The 19,098-nt window shown below is 40.9% G+C and overlaps 1 protein-coding gene across 2 annotated transcripts in view; it reads left to right on the top strand.

The window, feature by feature from the left end:
• The window catches only part of hmcn1 (hemicentin 1), a 93,901-nt gene that overhangs the window by 548 nt on the left and 74,255 nt on the right, over positions 1-19,098 (top strand). The window lies entirely within an intron of this gene.

Raw genomic sequence — 19,098 nt, 5'->3', positions numbered from 1 at the left:
GATGAAAGCATGTGGAGCGAAAGTCTCTTTTTACGCATCACTTTTTTTATGCATGACATTTTTTGCTTTTTTTTTTGTAAAAATGTCTGCACACTTTTGGGGATTATTTTGTGTTTGGTCTCTGTTGTGACAACAAAAGCACACAGAAATTATATCAGTGCCTAAAGGAGAGAAGGGGCAATATAACATCGTACACTGTTAAGAATTCCCCAGTAAAATAACAGTAAAGAGCTGGCAGCAGGGTTGCCTTTATGTTACTGTAAAATTAACATTATTATACTGTCGCTGAAATTTACAGCTTTGTACTGTTTATGAAAAATACAGGTGAACTGCTTTTTTGTATTAATTTCACAGTATTTTACAGTTAATTTACTGTTTAAAGATACATTATATGGCACCTTTCTTTTCCATTATCTTACTGATTTGTTTTAATGCACTATTTAGGTTGTATTTTTTACATACTTTTTAATAAACATTATTTTTGGCCTAGATGAATAGACTTAGCAGGGTACAGACATAGGAATAGTCACACTAAATACAATTAAAGGCACTTGTTAGGAAAAAGGCTATAATAGACTTGTTGACACTTTTCCCAAAATGTCTGTCTATAGCTGGCTACAAGCACAGAATGCAAACCAGAACAACATGTGAGTGAAGAACAATAAAGCTAATTCACTGATTTTACAATCATGTACAATGTACAAGCCTCACATGAGCAGATCAGGTCCCAGAATTAAACAAATACTGCATGAAACTGTTACTGATGATACTTTAGACAGTTGATCAGCAGTAAAGTGCTGTTTTTTAAGAATGCATTATAGTTCAGTTAAAAAACGGCCTATGAGCGTAATTAACAGGTTTTCTTTTGTATTAACAGTAAAGCACTGTTTTTAGCAATAACAGGTTAATACTGTTGAAATCCTGCTGTAAATTAACAGCAATTGTTTACAGTGTATGTAAAGCTGAAATGGGAAAAAGAACTAGGTGTCACTATCACAGAAGATGAATGGTTACATATCTGGAGAACACAACAGTTTTCAACATCTTCACGTACATGGAGAGAACACTGTTGGAAGAATGTAATTAGATTTTTTTATAACACCCCAAATTACAAACAAATACTTGTCTGTAGCACAACCATGCTGGAGAAGATGTGGGGCCATAAATGTAGATCATTCACATATATTTTGGCTTTGCCCTGAAGTTGCACAGTTTTGGGGAAATGTTCATCAGGTTATTTGCAAAATTCTGGGCTATGATATACCCAAGTCGTAGTACTGTATCAGTACTGTATTTCGGTAATATGACTGGAAATACTGTGTTAAGAGAAGACAGATACCTGCTGAAAGTGTTGTTGGCGGCCTGTGAGAAGGCCATTACGAAGAGATGGTGTAAGGCAGAACCACCTACACAAGATGGATGGCTGAAAGTTGTGAATGAAATATATGATATGGAACTGTTAACCCATAGGATAAGAACACAAGAGGAGCAATGTGAGGAAAAGTGGGAGAAATGGACAATGTTTACATGTCGACGACAAGGCTTTGTAGAGACAGGGCAATCTATATCCTTTCAAGTTTTCTGTTTTGTTTTATTGTTCTATGTGTATGTTATCTTTCTGTTATGGAAAAGCAATAAAAAATAAAGTATCAAAAGAAAAAAAAGGCACACAGAAAAGTGAGAAATGTGATAGTTTGCTCACAATCCGCCCTTTGAGTGCCTAATGCTCCTCACACCTCCAGAGGAGGGACTCTGGGGGGATTTTGTCTCCGCACACAGATGTTCAGCCTGGCGGTCACTATCATTAGCATTCCGCCAGGGTTAGTGTGTGGCTTTAGGTTTGCGATGCAGCTTGATGATTATCATCACCCCTGGGTGCTCTCTCATTCTCAACAGCTAATAATGCCAAGATAATATATATCATTGGGTAATTTAACAGTGAGCCTGGCTTAGATCAGAGGCGCAGATGCACTGTTCAATGTAGTGACTTGCATTAGTTATATCACTTTTTCCAAGTCAAATTCATCTTTACCATCACAACCACATTACTGAAGTTGATGTTTGAAAGTTTTGCTGATGAAGAGACTTTGTGTAAGCATGTTTAAGTCCCTGTAATTACTATTTTCTGAGAGGGAGGAGAGGTCACTTATACCTGCTTGCAAAAGCACCATCAAAGGCTGCTGTGATATCATGTCATGGGGGCGTTTGTGTGCTGAATTGGAGGTGAGACGTGTTAGATGTCCACCTGCAAAAATCAATCCATCAACAGCAAGAGTAAAGGGGAAACATCTCTGTAGATAGACCTCATAAGCGTGAACAGAGAGAGGTAGCGGCAGAAATGAGAGAGGGAAAATCAGTGTGTGTTGCACTCACTGGTGGCCTTTAAGCATTTTAGGGTACAACCTGCTCCAATCATTTCTTACCATAGACTCTCCATTTTATAGTATTTGTATAATATCCTGCCAGCACACCCAAAAAGTCCTAAATCATCTTACATGATGATCCCCCCTCACTGTGTTTTAAATATACTCAGTTTAACTTGAATACACTTAGCAACTGTAGAGAGAAAGCCCAAGATGCATGGACAGAGGTGAACTGTGTGGCGAAGAGGCAGATTCCTTTTCCAGATGTTTGCTCTCTCCTCTGCTAAATTTCAGCATGTCACAAATTCTTATGAAGCTCAACTCCTCAATCGTGCCTAGAATAATAATTATATTCAAGGAAGAAATATGCTCAGTATACACAAGTGTAACAAATGATTGATTCATTATTGTGTGCTTCAGAAGGAGGGTGGGGGGGGGGGGGGGGGGGGGGGGGGTACATTTGAGATCATTAGCAGATGATAAAAGAACTGTGATGCATTGTGTATCTTGGACAAAGCAACAGTAGAATCCAGGCTTAATTTCTAGCAAATGTTCCTACTACTGTCACTAGGAAGTCACGATGCAAATCTCCTCTTACAGTAAACTGAAGCCACAACTGTTTGATTGAGAAATCCGTTGTTGACTTTTCTTTGTCTTTGTGTTTGTCCCTCACCACCAAGTGACGCTTCTTAAAATGTTTACGAGGATGTCAGAATGTGTTTTCCGAAACCCCCCCAGGGGAATAGAGGAATGATTAGCACAGCACACTGCGAGTCAGGGGGTCGCTGAACATTTCCCCAAATGTTGTTCTGCCCTTGCCCCACTTTTTGTCCTTCTCCGACAATATCCCAGACCCTCGGGGAGAATCGGATCTGTTTTCATAAGATTCTTTATTTAGGGTTCATTCTGACACAGATCCATTTTCTCTTCTGGCTTTCCATCCGACCCAGTGCGATAACGCAGTCCCTCTTGTTTGATTTGGCTCCTTTTAAATCAGAGGCCGGAGCTTCCCCTTTATTTACACTGCAATCTGACACGGTAAACAGTGGAGAGTGTGTTTGTGTATCTCTCGGCCTGTGTGTGTGTGGAGCGAGAGTGTCAGGAGGATGCCTGGATATTGGGGTCAGGCTTGTGTGGGAAGATCAGTCAGGAAGCTTCCCCCCCCCTTTTCCTCCATCCTGCAGGGAGAGAAAGAGAGAAAGCACGAGTGGGATACTTCACAAGTCCTTTTACTGAGGCACTACAGTCTGAAAACACTCCAATGAAACAGTGGTAGGGGTGAATTTTTGGATTGTTGATACGTCCTGAGAAAGGTCCTGGTGACTGAAATGTTAACTCTTTTTAAAATAAATCAATCCAGAGGTGATATGTGTGTGCAGGAATTTAGTTTTTTCTTTGGAATTGGATCTCCAGGGGAATGATAAATTTCCTGCACCACAAAGGAGACAAAGCAAGTTGTGTGCGTGTTGCTTTCTACTCAGGGTTGAATTTTTGGCCACCCTGTTGTGTTTTCATTTCATACCCTGGATTCTTTTGAAAATAACATTCACTTTATGAGAGAATCCACTGTAAAATACCGTCCTGGATGGTTCAAATAACAGCTGTGAACATGAACATCTCTATTCTGTAGCTACAGTCCAGAGAGCGATGACTAATCTGTCATTAAGGAATCCGAGCTTTTAGGCTGAGGAGTCAAAGGTGTATTGCAAGCAGACTCTCTGGACTCATTGAACATTTATTTGAGAATTTACTACCAAATAAACTTTTATTTCACGGCACTCATACCATTACCGAGCACGGCATGATCCCAGAATTAATGTTAAATTGTGCAGTTTTCTAATTAACCATATAAAAAAACACTCTACAAGGTGTGACTTGTGTGCTCTAAGGAGTTGAAGTGAAATAAAAAGACAGCATGAGTCTGCATGTGTCTGCATGTGTCCACAGATTTATTTCCTCTGTCTCCTCTGAGCTCCTACGTTCTTCAGGACTCTGCTGACGTCCTTACACACACATGCTTGTCCTTGTAAATACTACCTTGCTGTGAGAGTGTGTTTGTCTCGCACATGCTCGTGTCAGTGTTAAATTAACTGAGTTTGAGATGAGTCAGAACCCAGTGCCTTGGGTCAATGACATTTTGTTGTGTGAGCTTTGCACTCCCACATAACAGATGTAAAATGGAACAATGAGTGGAAGGTTAATGTTCTGACTCGGTGCTTTAATGAAGGGTGTTTGCATCCACATCAAAAGTGGCACATTTTAGCTTAGCAGTGTAGTCCTCCAATTTTAAATGTCAGATAGGAAAGGACAAGTTAACAAGAACTTAAATAAAGTCAGAATATTTAATATTTAGTTGCAAAGCCTTTGCATTCAGTAAAGTTTTGGACCATTTCCACAGCTGCGTCCGAAATTGTATACTATGCACTATATACTAAATATGTGTAATATTGTTCAACATACTTTTGTGTGAATAAACAGTAGTATGTATCTTTTCGGACACACTGAACTGTAATTACCACGTCATTTCCTGAGAGCCTCCTTGCCGGTTGGAGACGTGTAACCATGGTAACCCGTACCAACCTCTTGTGACCAAACGATGATTCCTCAGAATCAGTCTGAACTAATATAAAAGTTGTATTACGCCTAGCAAAGTGAAATCTTATACTTACACTTAAACTGAAGCATTGTCGGAGTTCACGTTAGAGAGCTACACATTACATATTTTAATATTTCCACGGAAATAGTATGCAATTCATGTACTATTAGTTTCATACTAAGGTTTCAGACATACTAAAATATCTCACGTACCATTTTAGCGTACTAAATAGCATGTTAGTATGGAATTTCGGACATAACAGAGGATGCAATCTCCCTCAATCACAGATGTCCTGATATTGTGCCATCTTCAATCATTTGCTTGTTTTGCCTTGAGTGATTGTCTTGTCTTTATGTTCAGGGTTTTTGTTCTTCTGCATTGTCCTATACACCCTTAAAGCTAATGATAGAGGTATACTAGTTTAAAAGTGGTTGTTGCTGCTGTCATTGAGTCCACTTTTGGACCTGTGTCCTGGAAGGCATTCATAGTGTTGCAAATGTTTGTGCATGCAATAAGTGACGGAAATAGTTGTGTGAACTGTGACGAATTATAAATAGAGCTTGAGAGAGAAGCTGAAATCATGTCTACTTTATCATCTCCGCATGCACAAGATGGTTAAAGGTATAATATGTAACCATTGTCGGTTCCTGTTTGTAAACACACTGCATTCACAGTTGGCCACACCTCCACACCTCAACTAGCCGAGAGGGAGAGAGAGAAAGCAGCGATGGTTAGCGAGCTATGGAGTGACTGAGAGAGAGAGCGCCTCTAGTGAGAACAAAGCAGTGAATCTGAGAAATAAAACGTTATTTTTCCTGATTGTTTCCCGGTGGTTATGTTCTAAAAGCACAAATAAACACACAACTAACTCTACACCACTCCACATAATCCTGCAGGAAGGTGCTGAGTTGCCAGATTTTGAATGAATGCAGCCGAAGTCCGTGTGTGTGGCTCAGCGCTGCTCTCGTCAAACTACAGACACACACCGATCATAGCTGCACTCACAGCACAGAGAGGAGCAGGGGGATCACTGGGCATGTGCACATAACAAAACTCGTTCATATCCGTGAAATACGGCCGCTTTGACTTGTGCCTCGGTATCAGAAGCCGAGGGGTGTGACACAGCGGCGGCATTTGACCACCTGAATGGGCTGAACGGGATGCACACTCTGCACTCTGTTATTGGAGGGGCCAAAGGCTGCTTTGCAGACGCTTAGAAGCGTTCAGAGTAAATTAAAACAAAAAGAAAAGAGAAAATACAGGCAGAAGGTTGCAGGGTCTCTGCAGAAACAGACAACACCACACACTTCTAGTGGGGCATAAGTGATGATTGAAGGATTATTTTTGTATCAGCCCATACATTGTTTTTTAGTTAATTCTTGCATATTATATCTTAAAGTTTAGGTATTGACCTTAAATGGTTAAGGTTTTTAATAGGTCATTTAAAAGCATGTCTCGTGATGCTTTTCGTGATGCAGTTTTTGCAAGTTTTTGCAATTTCTGGGTTACCATCTGGACCCGAGCCCCCCAATACCGTCATTTTTAAAAAAAGTCAGCACTAGTAATTGTTTCATTTCAAATCCAGTGTGTCGGAGAACAGAGCTAAAACAGAAACATATCTTTTGTCCTGTCTGACTGCACTGGATGTGTTCAAGGAAAAGCACAAGCCCAACAGAGAGATGCTGAGTCATAGACTGACTGACTGGCTTACTGAGTGACGTCTGCCTAACATCAACTTGAAGATCAGACTCAGATTTTGACTTTCCAGTCTTTTGCTTCTGTTGTGTTTGTGTTCCAGCTATGAGTTCTGTAGATTGGCTCGGTGATGGCCTGCCTTGCTACCCTTTTCCAGCCAGTTAACTTTAGTTAGAAGGAGATGGACCAAAGCTCTGGGCGTGGAGTGATGAGAGGAGATGACGGGATAGCTTCGACCTCCTCCGCATGATCAAAGGCACTTACCTCAGAGCTCCCTTTGTTGGTGGTCAGCGTTCTTTTCCACCATCGCCTTTTCCCCTTTGTTTCCTTCTTTCCAGAGCAGCAGTTGTTTTGTCTGAGGCGCCCCGCCCGTGTGAGATTACAAGGAGCTCTGCGTTTAGCTGGACACAGTCAGTAATGATGCTATTAGGCAGGAATGCCCAAAGAGAGAGGTGGAGGTTTTTGGAGAATTAGAGGAGGAGAGAGGAGTGTGGCAGACTACAATGTGTGTCTGTGTGTTTCATGTTTTATTAGACCGGCCCTGGAATATTAAAATTACCTTTAATTTTTAGGACTGTACATGCACCTTCTGAAGTGCCCCGAGGTGCTCTTGGCGCAATAGTTTCAACTCTATTTAGCTTTGTATTCGGTGCTCCCTTTCATCATTGAAAGCAGCACATACCTGAGGGCTGCTATAGGGACACTTTAAACGTTGTCCGTTCTCTTCCCTGTTTACAAATGGATGTATTTAGAGATTCTGAGGTGTTTAGAAAAGTCACAGGTAGGTGACCTTTGGATGCTGTTGTTGACCCATGTGCCAAATGTCTCTGGTACTTTGTGCTGTCCACCATGTTGGGTTTTGTTTCCCTCCAGGCTTCGAATTTGTTTTTCAACCTCTCTTGAATTCTGAGCCTCGTCCTGAGGGTTTCTGTGCCTTGGTCGTGACCTTCAGGGCTCTTTGACATCACTTTCTGGGCTCTCATCAATATCCTCTTGACCTTTTGTTCCTCGTTTTTTGTTCGTGTTCCAGCATCTTTCGGGTAACTGTCTGAGTGTGGAGGCGTGAACGTTGGACAGGTTGCAGTATTGAAAAAGTGAAAGGAGAAACAGACCAGGAACCTTAGATGACACGTAGCTGTAGGGGTGAAGACATTATGATTTATGGCTGGGAGTGAGTTGAAAGAATAGGAAGAGTTTATGCAATAAAAGTAAATATGTTTTCATCTCCCCAGACTGAGGAAGTTGATTATGTGCCAGGATCATTTAAAGCTGCATCAAAATAGATATATCAGTGTTATTTTAGATGACAAGTTCTTTCGAAGGCTGTGTCACAAACGTAGATTTTGCTGCATGTCTAAGATGCGTTTTCCCTGTTCAGCGGTAGACATGTTTAACTGACCTATCCCTAACGCTTACCATGTGTCCACAGCATTAGCAAGTCCATTTATCTAGGAAAGCTCAACACCCGAGGCAAGTCAGTCAGGTGACTTTGATAACAGCGGCCACTGCTTGGTGGGGGAGCACCTTTTAAATGCTGTTCTTACAGTTTGTTCTGTCCATTGCTGTGGCTAGAGAAGGTTTGGGTCACATAACACGTCAAATATAGTTATGAATAACCCATTTTTATGGCTCTCCAAAAAAAGTTTGGGTCCCAAACCAGTCTTTCAAAATCCCTAGTGGATAGTTTCCAGCTGCTGATTGCCAGCTTTACCGGCTGTAGACATACGTACACTTGTTGTATGTTAGTATTTGCCAGTCAGCATTTTCTGTGCTTTATTACTCATAATAATAATAAGCAAGGACCTCAGCACTTTTACTGTTGCCCCTTTAAGGAGGGCTTTCCTCAAATCAGTGTTTTTATAGTCAGTTTAGACTCTATGGATCGATGTCTAGACATTATTATTAAGGAGGTATTTTTCCAATAAAGGATTTTTTTTGCACAGATTCATTTGATTCCATTGTTTTACGTCATGCTCTCGGGGTCTGGAGGACTCATTTGGAAGGCATTACATTTACGTCTGTATAGATCTGGTGCCAGAGTTGAACATATCCCATGGTTTGGTATGGCATGACCTCATTTTCTTTACTGTGTAAGCTGTTTATGTACATTTTAGTTGAAACACATGTAAGGTCTCAGCAGCTTGGCTGGTGTGTTCAGAGTGACATTTACTCTCAAAACATTGATACTGGAGGGATGAGCTTCTTCCCATAGAAACAGAGAGAGGACACATTTTTTGAGTTATTGTGTCTTCACCACATGAAGGCATTTATTTGAGCCAGATGATCCTCGAACACATGTCATGAACATTGTGAATCTGCGGAACAGCAGGAGTACAGCTCTTGTTTTTGTGGCCATACTTTAATTTCCTTTTCTGGTACAGATTTGAATAGTGTTACAGAGCTTTTTAGTGTCTTTCAGCGCTTTCTTTTGGTTTTAATGGCAGACAAGTTACAGATGAGGTGGTGAACATAGTGAAGCATTGTTCTCTAAAGAGCCAGATATTTCCCTCAGCAGTCAGTTGAGAGCAAAACAGAGGTAAAAGGAGTGTGAATATTGGACTTACATATGTCAGTTGGCCAGAGAAACAAACTCCAAATGAATACAAATGTTGTTCTGCGTCTGTTGGATATGTAAATATGTTTGCTTACCACTTTTTTAAGGTGATATGTCAGTGCTGTTGCCAAAAAAGTAAATTATTGCGTTAATTAAATTCTGTCTACTGGGCCAGCTTTACTATACTGAAAGAGACTAAGCAGGGCATTACATCCTTGTAAAAGTGGAATTATCTTATTATCGCAGGACTATAGGTTTACACCGATACATGAGCAGGATGTTTTCAGTGACAGTATGTACTAGATGGGTCACTGTGGAAGAAGACTCATCAGTTTCGACTTGCTGGCAGTGTTTTCAGTGAGACCAACCTCTGCGATGCTTTGTGTAATCATGATCAAAATTTCTCTCTGGGTATGCAAGAAAACATTGTACCTGTGTGTTGTGCTTGATGCATTAGCCTCGTCACAATTGCTTTTTGCAGGCGTATTCTTTTCCTTTTTTAGGTCCTCTCGTTGTCTTATTTATTTCCCATTTACTGAAAGGCTGCACAACTGGTGACATGTCCATGTGTCTGCACCAGAGGAGAGGACATGAAGATAGAAGGAAGAGATAGGAGTAGAAATGAAACAACTAGGCATCTGAGAAGTTTGACTGACATGAAGGCCTGGGTGGTTTTTAATTGTGGCAAATGTGTCTGAACCAGACAAGTGTTTTGGGAATCTGATTTACAGGCGGCAAGGCTGAAGGTCAGGCTGTCAGTGCCCTCTGCACCCTGTCTCTGACGGGCATGTGTTGGGGGAAGTCATGTATCACAAAGGCCACCTCAGAACAGGGTTTTCCCAACATTTTCTTTCCCATAGCACACTTTCCATGTTCCAAAACTCTCTGGGCACACCATAAAGCCCTGAAACGTAACAAAATAATGTACACATTCCCTATAAATATATTATCATTGTGTCTGAAACCTGAGCTTGTTTTGATGAACCTAGTATTCTGTGTCAAGCTGATGACAAGCACATGCTGAGCTCATGGTCAACTGTCCTGGAAACCTCAAAAGGCTAAAATAATCTATTTTTCCATTTTTAATTGGTTGGAAATCACTGCCTCAGACATTTGAGTGTGCATCTGTGTGTGGTCGGCAGTGCTGATCTGCTCAGCATGCACAATTAGAATTTCCTCAGTAAAACAAAAGACGCACACAAAACAGAAAACACCACCCAGTCTCTTTTGAGCTCTCTGGGGTTACACCATCACCCATAAAATACTTAATCATGAGCTTTACAGTTTTGTGGTTGTAATCTTGAGGTTGTTGTAATTTATTTTAAAGCCTTTTACTTAATTTGAGGCAAATTAATGCAATTAAAAGGCCACATTTAATTTAATTGTAAAAGCCATTTCTTTCCTGAGAGTGAACCAGCCAAGTCTCAGGGTTTTTCTACAATGGAGACCATATGTAGAAACGTCACACTGGTCTCTATGTGTTTGCTGCCCCTGACAGTTTTTGCCCTTTCAGTGAGAGGCATTTAGAGGCTTAACACTCTTTGATGCCTCTCTAAGCTACAGCTTTGTCTTTTTCATCCTCTTCTCCAGCCCTCCTTCTCATCCATAATATGTTGTCAAGGCAATAAAATGAGCATCTGTCCTGTCTCTTTGCTGTGAGGCATTATGGGTAAGGCAGATGTTGCACAACACAACCCATCAGGGTTGGGGTCAGTTTTGTAAGCAGTTTGGTTTTGTAAAATGTTGTTTCAGCGATGCAAAGGTGTCACCAGGACTTATGACCATGATTTAACAGCTTGACTCAGAAACGCCACTATCAATCGATGTTTAGGTCAATGAGTTGAGAGAAGTTAGTGCCTATATGTAAAAGGTGGGGAGGTGCTGAGCCGAGAGTTGATCACACATTTCTGACACCAATGATCATAAATCAGACCAGAACTCTTCCACTTTTACGCAGCATTGTTTATGTGTGCACCATTTGCTCTTAGATGTCTGAGACAATATCACTGGCAAGAGATCATGTTAGACATCAGACACCTAATTGGTGGTTGCAAAGTGTCTATTGTCAGAGAAGTCAGTTGAGTAATCGTGAGTCGGTAAAATGATTTGTTGAATTGGGGATGAATTGGGGACCTAATGATCTGTTCAGCATACGACATACTCAAGATATTTGTTTTGAATACGTATTCTTACACTGTGCAAACTCTATACATACAGCCTGGACAAATAATACATGAATTTTATGTCCCAACATGAAACAAATCTTTCTCAACATCTCTCATAATGTATATATGGCAAAGATTGGACATATTCTTCATGAAGACAATAAAGCGGACAGTAACGCTTCTTGCCTGTTTGGAGCAATAAATTATTCACTTACTTACGTATTCCTCCTTAGACATTTGTCGGCATTCTTCTATTGTGGCTGGCATTCAGACACAGTCTAGGCGGTCGCCCAACCACACAGACAAGATTACATTCAACTCTCTCTTTTATGTTTTTCTTCGTATAAATTTGCCATTCCACACGTCACATTCAGTCATATAAAGCTTGTGGTGAGAATCAAACTAAACGCTTTGACTGCCAACATGTGATAATGTTTATATGGATCCTCAAGTAAAGACATCTTTGTTGGACCCACTATGATCATTTCCTCTGACCCCACCTTTTCCCAGACAAGATGTAAATGGAGCATTAAAACTATGCAGTAACAAGTTGAAATCATTATTAAATTCCTCAACTTTACTGCCTATTATGCATTTATGACGTCTAGATAATTTTTATGAAGATCACAAAGCGATAATAGCGCGCAGATGTTGATGTTATTATGCAATCTTTAGTCGACCACTACATTCTCAGATCATTTTAGTGAGTCAGGAACATTAAAAAGGATGATGTAGGTTTACATGTATACACAGGTCAAAACCGTTCAGTTACAGGAGAATATCATTTTACAAAGTAATATAATGTTAGTTTGAACTTAAACAAGTGGAGCACACCTCACCAAGAGCACGTCTCAACAGTTAACATTAGTTATTACAAGTCTTTGTTGAATAGTCAATTCTGATTGGTCAATCATGGCGTTCTACGGTCTGTTATTTCTTTATATCAGTCGCTATGTATAACAGACCGTTGCTATGGGCGCAGTTCTGATGTTGGACTCTGGCGGACCATTTTTGTGTCAAATTATTGATTTCTTAAGTAAGTAGCTGTGAAATAAACTCCTTCAGGGCGATGCGAGACCTGTCGGGGTTTATTTCCCAACAATGACTGGCTCACTGCACACCCTTACATATTGAACTTTTCAGATCATTATATACTATTTGGCATATAAAATTAACAGTACCATGTTGACTTAACTTTAAAAACTGATTTAAACCATTATCTCAGATGTTTTTTCTGATTAATTTAATGCTATATCTTCTTTCCTGGAAAGAGGACAGTTACAGGAAAGATAGGGGACAAAAAATTAGGCTACATTTACTATAGTTGATAGAGCAGCATTTCTTTATTCAGCATTTCATTGTCTTATTTGGCGACCTCTGGGTCTGAAAAGTGAAGCCAATGAGGAAGTGCCTTAAATTTGCATTCTTTGTAACAGCCAGCAGGGGGCGACTCCTCTGGTTGCAAAAAGTAGTCTGATTGTATAGAAGTCTATGAGAAAATGAGCCTACTTCTCACTTGATTTATTACCTCAGTAAACATTGTAAACATGAGTTTATGGTCTCAATCGATAGTTTCAAGTCTTCTTCAATACAGCATGATATTCATTTAGTAAATTATGGTCCCATTTAGAGTCAAATAGACCATAAAGCAGGGGATGCTTTAGGACGCAGGGATGCAGTTTATTATTCAGCGTTCGGTTGTACTTAGCTCAACCTTCTCGTGTGGCGATGGGCAAAAACCAAGATGATGCCGGCCAAAATGCCAAACTCGAGGCTCCAAAACGGCAATCCACAAACCAATGGGTGATGTCATGGTGACTACGTCCACCTCTTATATACAGTTTATGCTTTTAACACACACATAGAGTAATATGCACAAGTATATACACACTGAATGGCCGCACCATAGAACCACACATCCCCATAATTGACCATCATAAATTCACACTTACATGTGGCACACACTTAATTAAGACTTCCCCTCGGGTTGTGTCCTCCTCTGTGTTCTGTCTCCGACACCAGTTATCAAGTCAGACGGATGCCTGGTGGAGGGTTCAAAGCTGTCATCTGTCTCTGCAACACGCTCCCCATCAGGCCATGCATCTGGGAGGGATTACATGCCTGTGTGTGGTGTGTGCATCAGTTGGGTTTCACTCTATGTTTATGTGCGAAAGGCTGTGTGTGATCATTTGAACCCATGAGTGCCATTATTAGAGATCTGTGGTTTTGTGGCGCATCGTCCCAAGACACATCCAATTGCGTCGAATGAAGTGAAACGAGAGAGGCTGCGCCGCAGCTAGCAGAGTTTAGCTGCCTGGTGGTCCTGCTCGCTCTCTCTGTTGGTTATGGGGAGAAGTTTCCATCACAAGTTCAGTTTGTGGTGGTTTGAAATCAAGCTTGTCGTCAGCTCTGCCGCTCCGGGATAAACCTCAGTCATTAGATGGCAGCTGGGGAAGTCAGGCAGGGTAAAAGAGGCAGTTTCAAAGAGCACGGGTAAGGAAGAAAGGAGGGAGACACATAGGGAGGCACTGTGATAAGGGACTGAGCAGCCTGGTGACTGATAAACTTTGAATCCAATCCAGAGGACGGAGTAAAAGGAGAGATTTTGAATGTAGTCAGTTAAGCCAAAATGTGATCTTTTTATGTTGACAGTTATGAGAACATTGACACTCTTTGATGCATTACGGAGAAAATAGCTTTTCTGTTAAGTTTCATTTGAGTACTTTATTTGATGAATTCTTCTCAAACCTCATGCTGCTAAAAGAGGAAAAGAATAATAAAATGTGTATGAGTTGGGCTCAGTGTGATGAAAGAACACATTTTTGATATGCCACCATTACAAGTGTGGTTATTGTTCTGGAGCAGTGAGGACATGGTTGTGTCACTGTCAACACCAGAAATAACCACTGCATTTGACATAAGTGGAGATTATTATCTGGTGAGTGGGATCACTGTGCTTTCCCATTTTAAACAGGCTACACATTTGAACTTGGTTAGAAATAATATATTTTTCACGAGACAGCGGTTTCCTGTTTTGGAAAATCTTTCAAGCTGATTTCATTGCCGTGTCTGAGTACAGCTGGCCAATTTGAGCAAATTAAATTACGGATTTATACCTCCATCAAAAAGGCAAGAAAAAAGGAAGAGGAATTAAAAAGAACATTTTGTAATAAATAGTTAGTTAAAATTACTCCAAGGAAATTGCATTTTGTGTGGTTTTGGCGGTCCCTGTGGACGAAAGCGTTGTGTTTCCAAGCGCCAGAATCCCTTTAAAAAAGTTCTTATTTTACTGCGGCAGGGTTTGGCAGTCTGTGCCGCGCACGCCTGGTTCTGGTTCTCCTGTGCCTCCCTTCCCTCCAGCGGGCCCAGCAATACGGCAAAAGCGAAGCTCTGCTCCTGGCCGGAAGAGGAGCCGCTGCTGCCGTACGCGGAGCTCTGACAGCAGGTCGAAGACGGCAGCGAAGGCGCATCTGGGTCTGTCTGTGGCGGGTTGGTCGCTGCTGGAATCTAAGCTGAAGGAGGTTTTGGTGAACCTGCTACGTGCCGTAAATTGTTTTGTCTGATTTAGCATGGAATTGGACCCGATGACAGGCATTAAGAATAACTATATAGAAATAGCCAATCTTCTTGCTTCATAACCAGTTAAAAGTTCCTCACAGTAATGTAATAAAGTTAATAGTTAAAAAATAATGGAAGAAAAGTAGAGTCAACAATTACGAAATAAAGAATGTTAACAATTAAGTATTGAACATTGTTGTTTGCATGCAGTGTACTCGGACCTATTTAGTTTTGTTGCCTTTTCCCAAGAGAGACATAACACATGTGTGCACTCTATTAAGAAGGATGGCTGCTCATACTGAGGTAATTACAGAGCACTATGTTTTTGACCTTTTATCCACAGCACATTTGTTTGTGTCTGTGTGTTCATTTATAAGTAAAGAGTGTAAATAGACTTGCGTGCCTTACCTCACATATGTGTCTGGAGACACGTTTGCTCTTTTGTATGCGGTATGTAAAGCGCTGGACGCTTTCCTCATTGAGGCACCGCTACCCTAATAGCACTGTGTGCTGTTTCACATGTGTTTTCTCAGTGGGGCTGATTAAGTGAATTATGCCTCATAGCTGACCCCTCAGGATGACAGCCACTCTCATTCTGGCAGATTTTACCCTGAGTCAGCACAATGACAGAAAGCAGTGTGTGTATATGGCCTCTGTTGCTGTTAAATGCTGTAACAGCTACATGTTGTGTAACCTGTTGGGTTTTGTTGGACGGGGAGAGCGATAGAACCTCCTATACCTGACCAGTATTTGAGTAAATAACATAAACATACAGTGGCTCATTAAATCAGTTTGAAAAACTGGGCCCATTGGGCCCATTTTGTTAATAAAAATCCTGAACCATGAATGAACCGGTGCCTGTTGATAGGAAAAAAGAACACAGCCCTTTGTGACTGTGTTGCTGCTGGTATTGATGAACAGAAGGTTCAGTTTAAGGGTTCCTCAGGTCGCTGTTTGTTCACAGCACTGGCTTTCTGGAGCTTTGTCATTAGGCTTTTATAAACCAGTAATTGTGAGTTCGGAACATCCTGGTCTGTGCCTTCAGGAATGAAAAAATTACGGTAAATGTGATCACTGCCACGGCTATATAAACTCTCCCCACTGTGGCACAAGGTCTTGGAGGCACAGAGCATTTAAAGAGCATAACTTTCCAAAAGTGCCACACCATGTCATGGTCACAACTTTGACGAAATGTCAGTACGATGCCTCTTTCAATTGTCTGTCATGCACTGTAACGGCTTGTGAAGCTCTCCTGTCTTATGTATTACTGCCAAAATTCTGAATTTATTTGGTTGGAAGACATTAACGGCTGTGACCTTTCAGTGCATTGGCCTTGGAATTCCTTGCTGCTGATGTTGTAAGGAAAGAAAAACTCACTCCACATTGAATGCGTGAGTGATTCCCAGCAAATTACTTTAAGCCTGAATGTCAGTGGAGGTGAAACAGAGTTTGCCATTGGACAGTTGCCCAGTTTGTTCCATCCCATTAGACTTTCTGTGCGTGTTTAATCTCGCACGTGATGTGCAGATGCATGCTTTTACAGTCGGCATCACAGATGAATGCTCTAAGAATATCAAGGTGGAGTAATTTGCTTTGATCGTTTATTTCAAGTCTGCTTGTGTCAACAACTTCCACAATAGATTAATGAAAAAAACAGGATGAGATGCACGTCATTTTCTCTCCTTTGTTGTTCCTTCTTGTCAGACTTTAGAGCATTCTTTCACTCTGAGTTCATTCTCTCAGCCATTTCATGCCACTTATGTGTTCCTTGTTGTCATCACAGAGAAAGCATTAAAAATATTTCCTGTGTGGCAGCCAGAAGACTGCATTAAGATTTCCCTTATAGAGCTCAACAGTGACCGCCCACTTTTTGAACGGCTTCGAGATGAATTGTGACCATAAAACTTTTGATTCAGAGCAAAAAAAACATTGGAAAACGTGAAAAAGGCAAAGGTAATAGACTGTGTACATAATTATTTAAAGAGTGAAGGAACTACTCATCCCATAAACCATTGCGAATGGCGACTTGCCACCTCTGGAAACTCCCAAAAAACATTTAAACTAACTGTTGTCAATCTAAAATGAAGACAGATTCAGCAACTGCATGCCTTATTTCTCGCCTCAAACACATTTCGGTGAACTGTTTTCGCAATATAAGAGAACGTTTCGAGCCGCCATGTTGGCCCGGTTTGAAATCCGGGAGCAGACCACGGAGCAGCATGTACAAGCGTGTACAAGCACGTACCGTTACTCGCTGGTAGGGTACACATTTCCAATGGTAACAGCGAGCTCCACCAATCAGAGACGTCGCTGTTAAACTGATTGTGGGTAGTGTAGTACTTCTCCATGACATTGCGAATAAAACATGTTTTTCTTAAAACAAGGTTGATATCATTACAACATTATGGCTAATAATCAAATCTGCGATTGAATGGGATTTTCACTTCCGTAACCTCACTGTTGAGCTCTATATTTGCAGTTGTGTATGTGGAATTAGCATCCTATGTCCTCAAACTTGTTTTATTTATAATATTCACTCGGTAAATGATGAAAATAGCTTTGTTTCTTTGAGTTATCCAAAAGGAATGTGTCCATCTACCTAAAAGGGTTCTGATATTTTGTGCAAGGAACCATTGGCTTAAGTCTCCAGACCTGCAGGGAAAATGTGTTTTTTGAAAATTAAGCGGTGATGGTTTCCCTTCCCTCAACCACTATTCATGAGGTGCTCTTGGGCACGGCACTTAACCCCCAACAGTTCTAGTGGACTGTTTAGAGGTCATGAGTATTAGCTATGGTTTTCCACAGTGCTGGTGCAAAGACGATGGCTGTGGTTAGGATCACCGTTGCCCAAATGGTCTAAAGAATACTTACAACAGCCATGGGAACTTCTCCCATAAGGAAAGAGATGTCAGCTTTTCCATCTCTGAAAAGTTTGGCTCGAGATCCATGTTCCGTTCAGAGCAGCCAGACACATTTCCATGTTAGTTTTAAAATGCGTTTCTGATCGCTGCAAATGTTCCTTCCCTCTCCACCTTGAGGATTTACAAGGATGCCAAAATCTGGGTCATTGGGAAAAAGGCTTCTTGCTTCTTTGTGTTTTATTATAGACATTGAAAGTGCTCGTGGAGTGCTTTTCAAGAAGAAATAGTAAGGTGATGCTGATTGCAAAGAAAAGAAAAGAAAATGCTTCTGGTTCATGGTAAAGTTAAGTCAAACTCTACAACCTTAAATGTTTTGCTTAAAAAAACCAGTTGAGACAGAAGGAGAATAGAAAGTTATCGATTATAAGTATGTTAAAGTCTCAACAAGTTTAAGACTGTTGTAAAACAGTTCAAACTGTATCCTTTTTCAAAAGTCAGGGATCCTATGTAATTGCCCTCTCTTCAACAAGGGAAACCTTGTTTTCCAATCTGCTTGCATGTGCAAAACTGCAGTGTGTGTGTGTGTGTGTGTGTGTGTGTGTGTGTGTGTGTGTGTGTGTGTGTATGTGCCTACGTGTGTGTGCTTTTTGCAGCCCCTCATCAGGCTCATTCCACAGCACAGCTGCAGTGGCTGAAGTCACACAGTTTGACTCAAGAAGGGGCTTAGCAGCTCATTAACGGATAGAACAAAGTAACCTGAGAAACAGCACTGACTACCAACACTGGCAGAAGAACAGAGCACAGGCCATGTTGTCCCTATGTAGAGGTGGTGCTCTATTTTCATGGTCCAGTGAATGATGGCCCAACTTTGGCCAAATCCAAAGCAGACATTGACTCAAGAACATAACAATAACTGAATGAAAAAGTATTTTGCCCACAACCAAAGAAGAGCCAATAACTCAAGGAATGGTTGGGAGGATTGGTACAATTAGTCGATTAATCACTTAGCACCATTGTATGCTCTATCGTCCAGTATATCTAGCCTAAATTCTGGTGCACGACATGTAGATGATATCAGCTTTGGTGCATCAGTGACCACGTTTACATATTTCGATATTTGCCATTATTCCGAAAAAGACAATATTCCTACTCAGGTGTTTACATAGCTAATAAAAATGAATATTCCACTAATAACCCGTTTATATGCAGCCGTGCATACTCTGATTAACGTAACTGGTGCTGAACTTGTTTGAAAACCTCTCTTTCATTTCTTTAACCACCTTCTTGAAAATGTTAGTGTAGCGAT

The sequence above is a fragment of the Sebastes fasciatus genome, chromosome 5, assembly GCF_043250625.1.
Source record: "Sebastes fasciatus isolate fSebFas1 chromosome 5, fSebFas1.pri, whole genome shotgun sequence".
Classification (NCBI taxonomy): Eukaryota; Metazoa; Chordata; class Actinopteri; order Perciformes; family Sebastidae; genus Sebastes; species Sebastes fasciatus.
The sequence above is the reverse complement of the archived record's forward strand: the minus strand, read 5'-3'. Positions and strand labels throughout refer to the sequence as shown.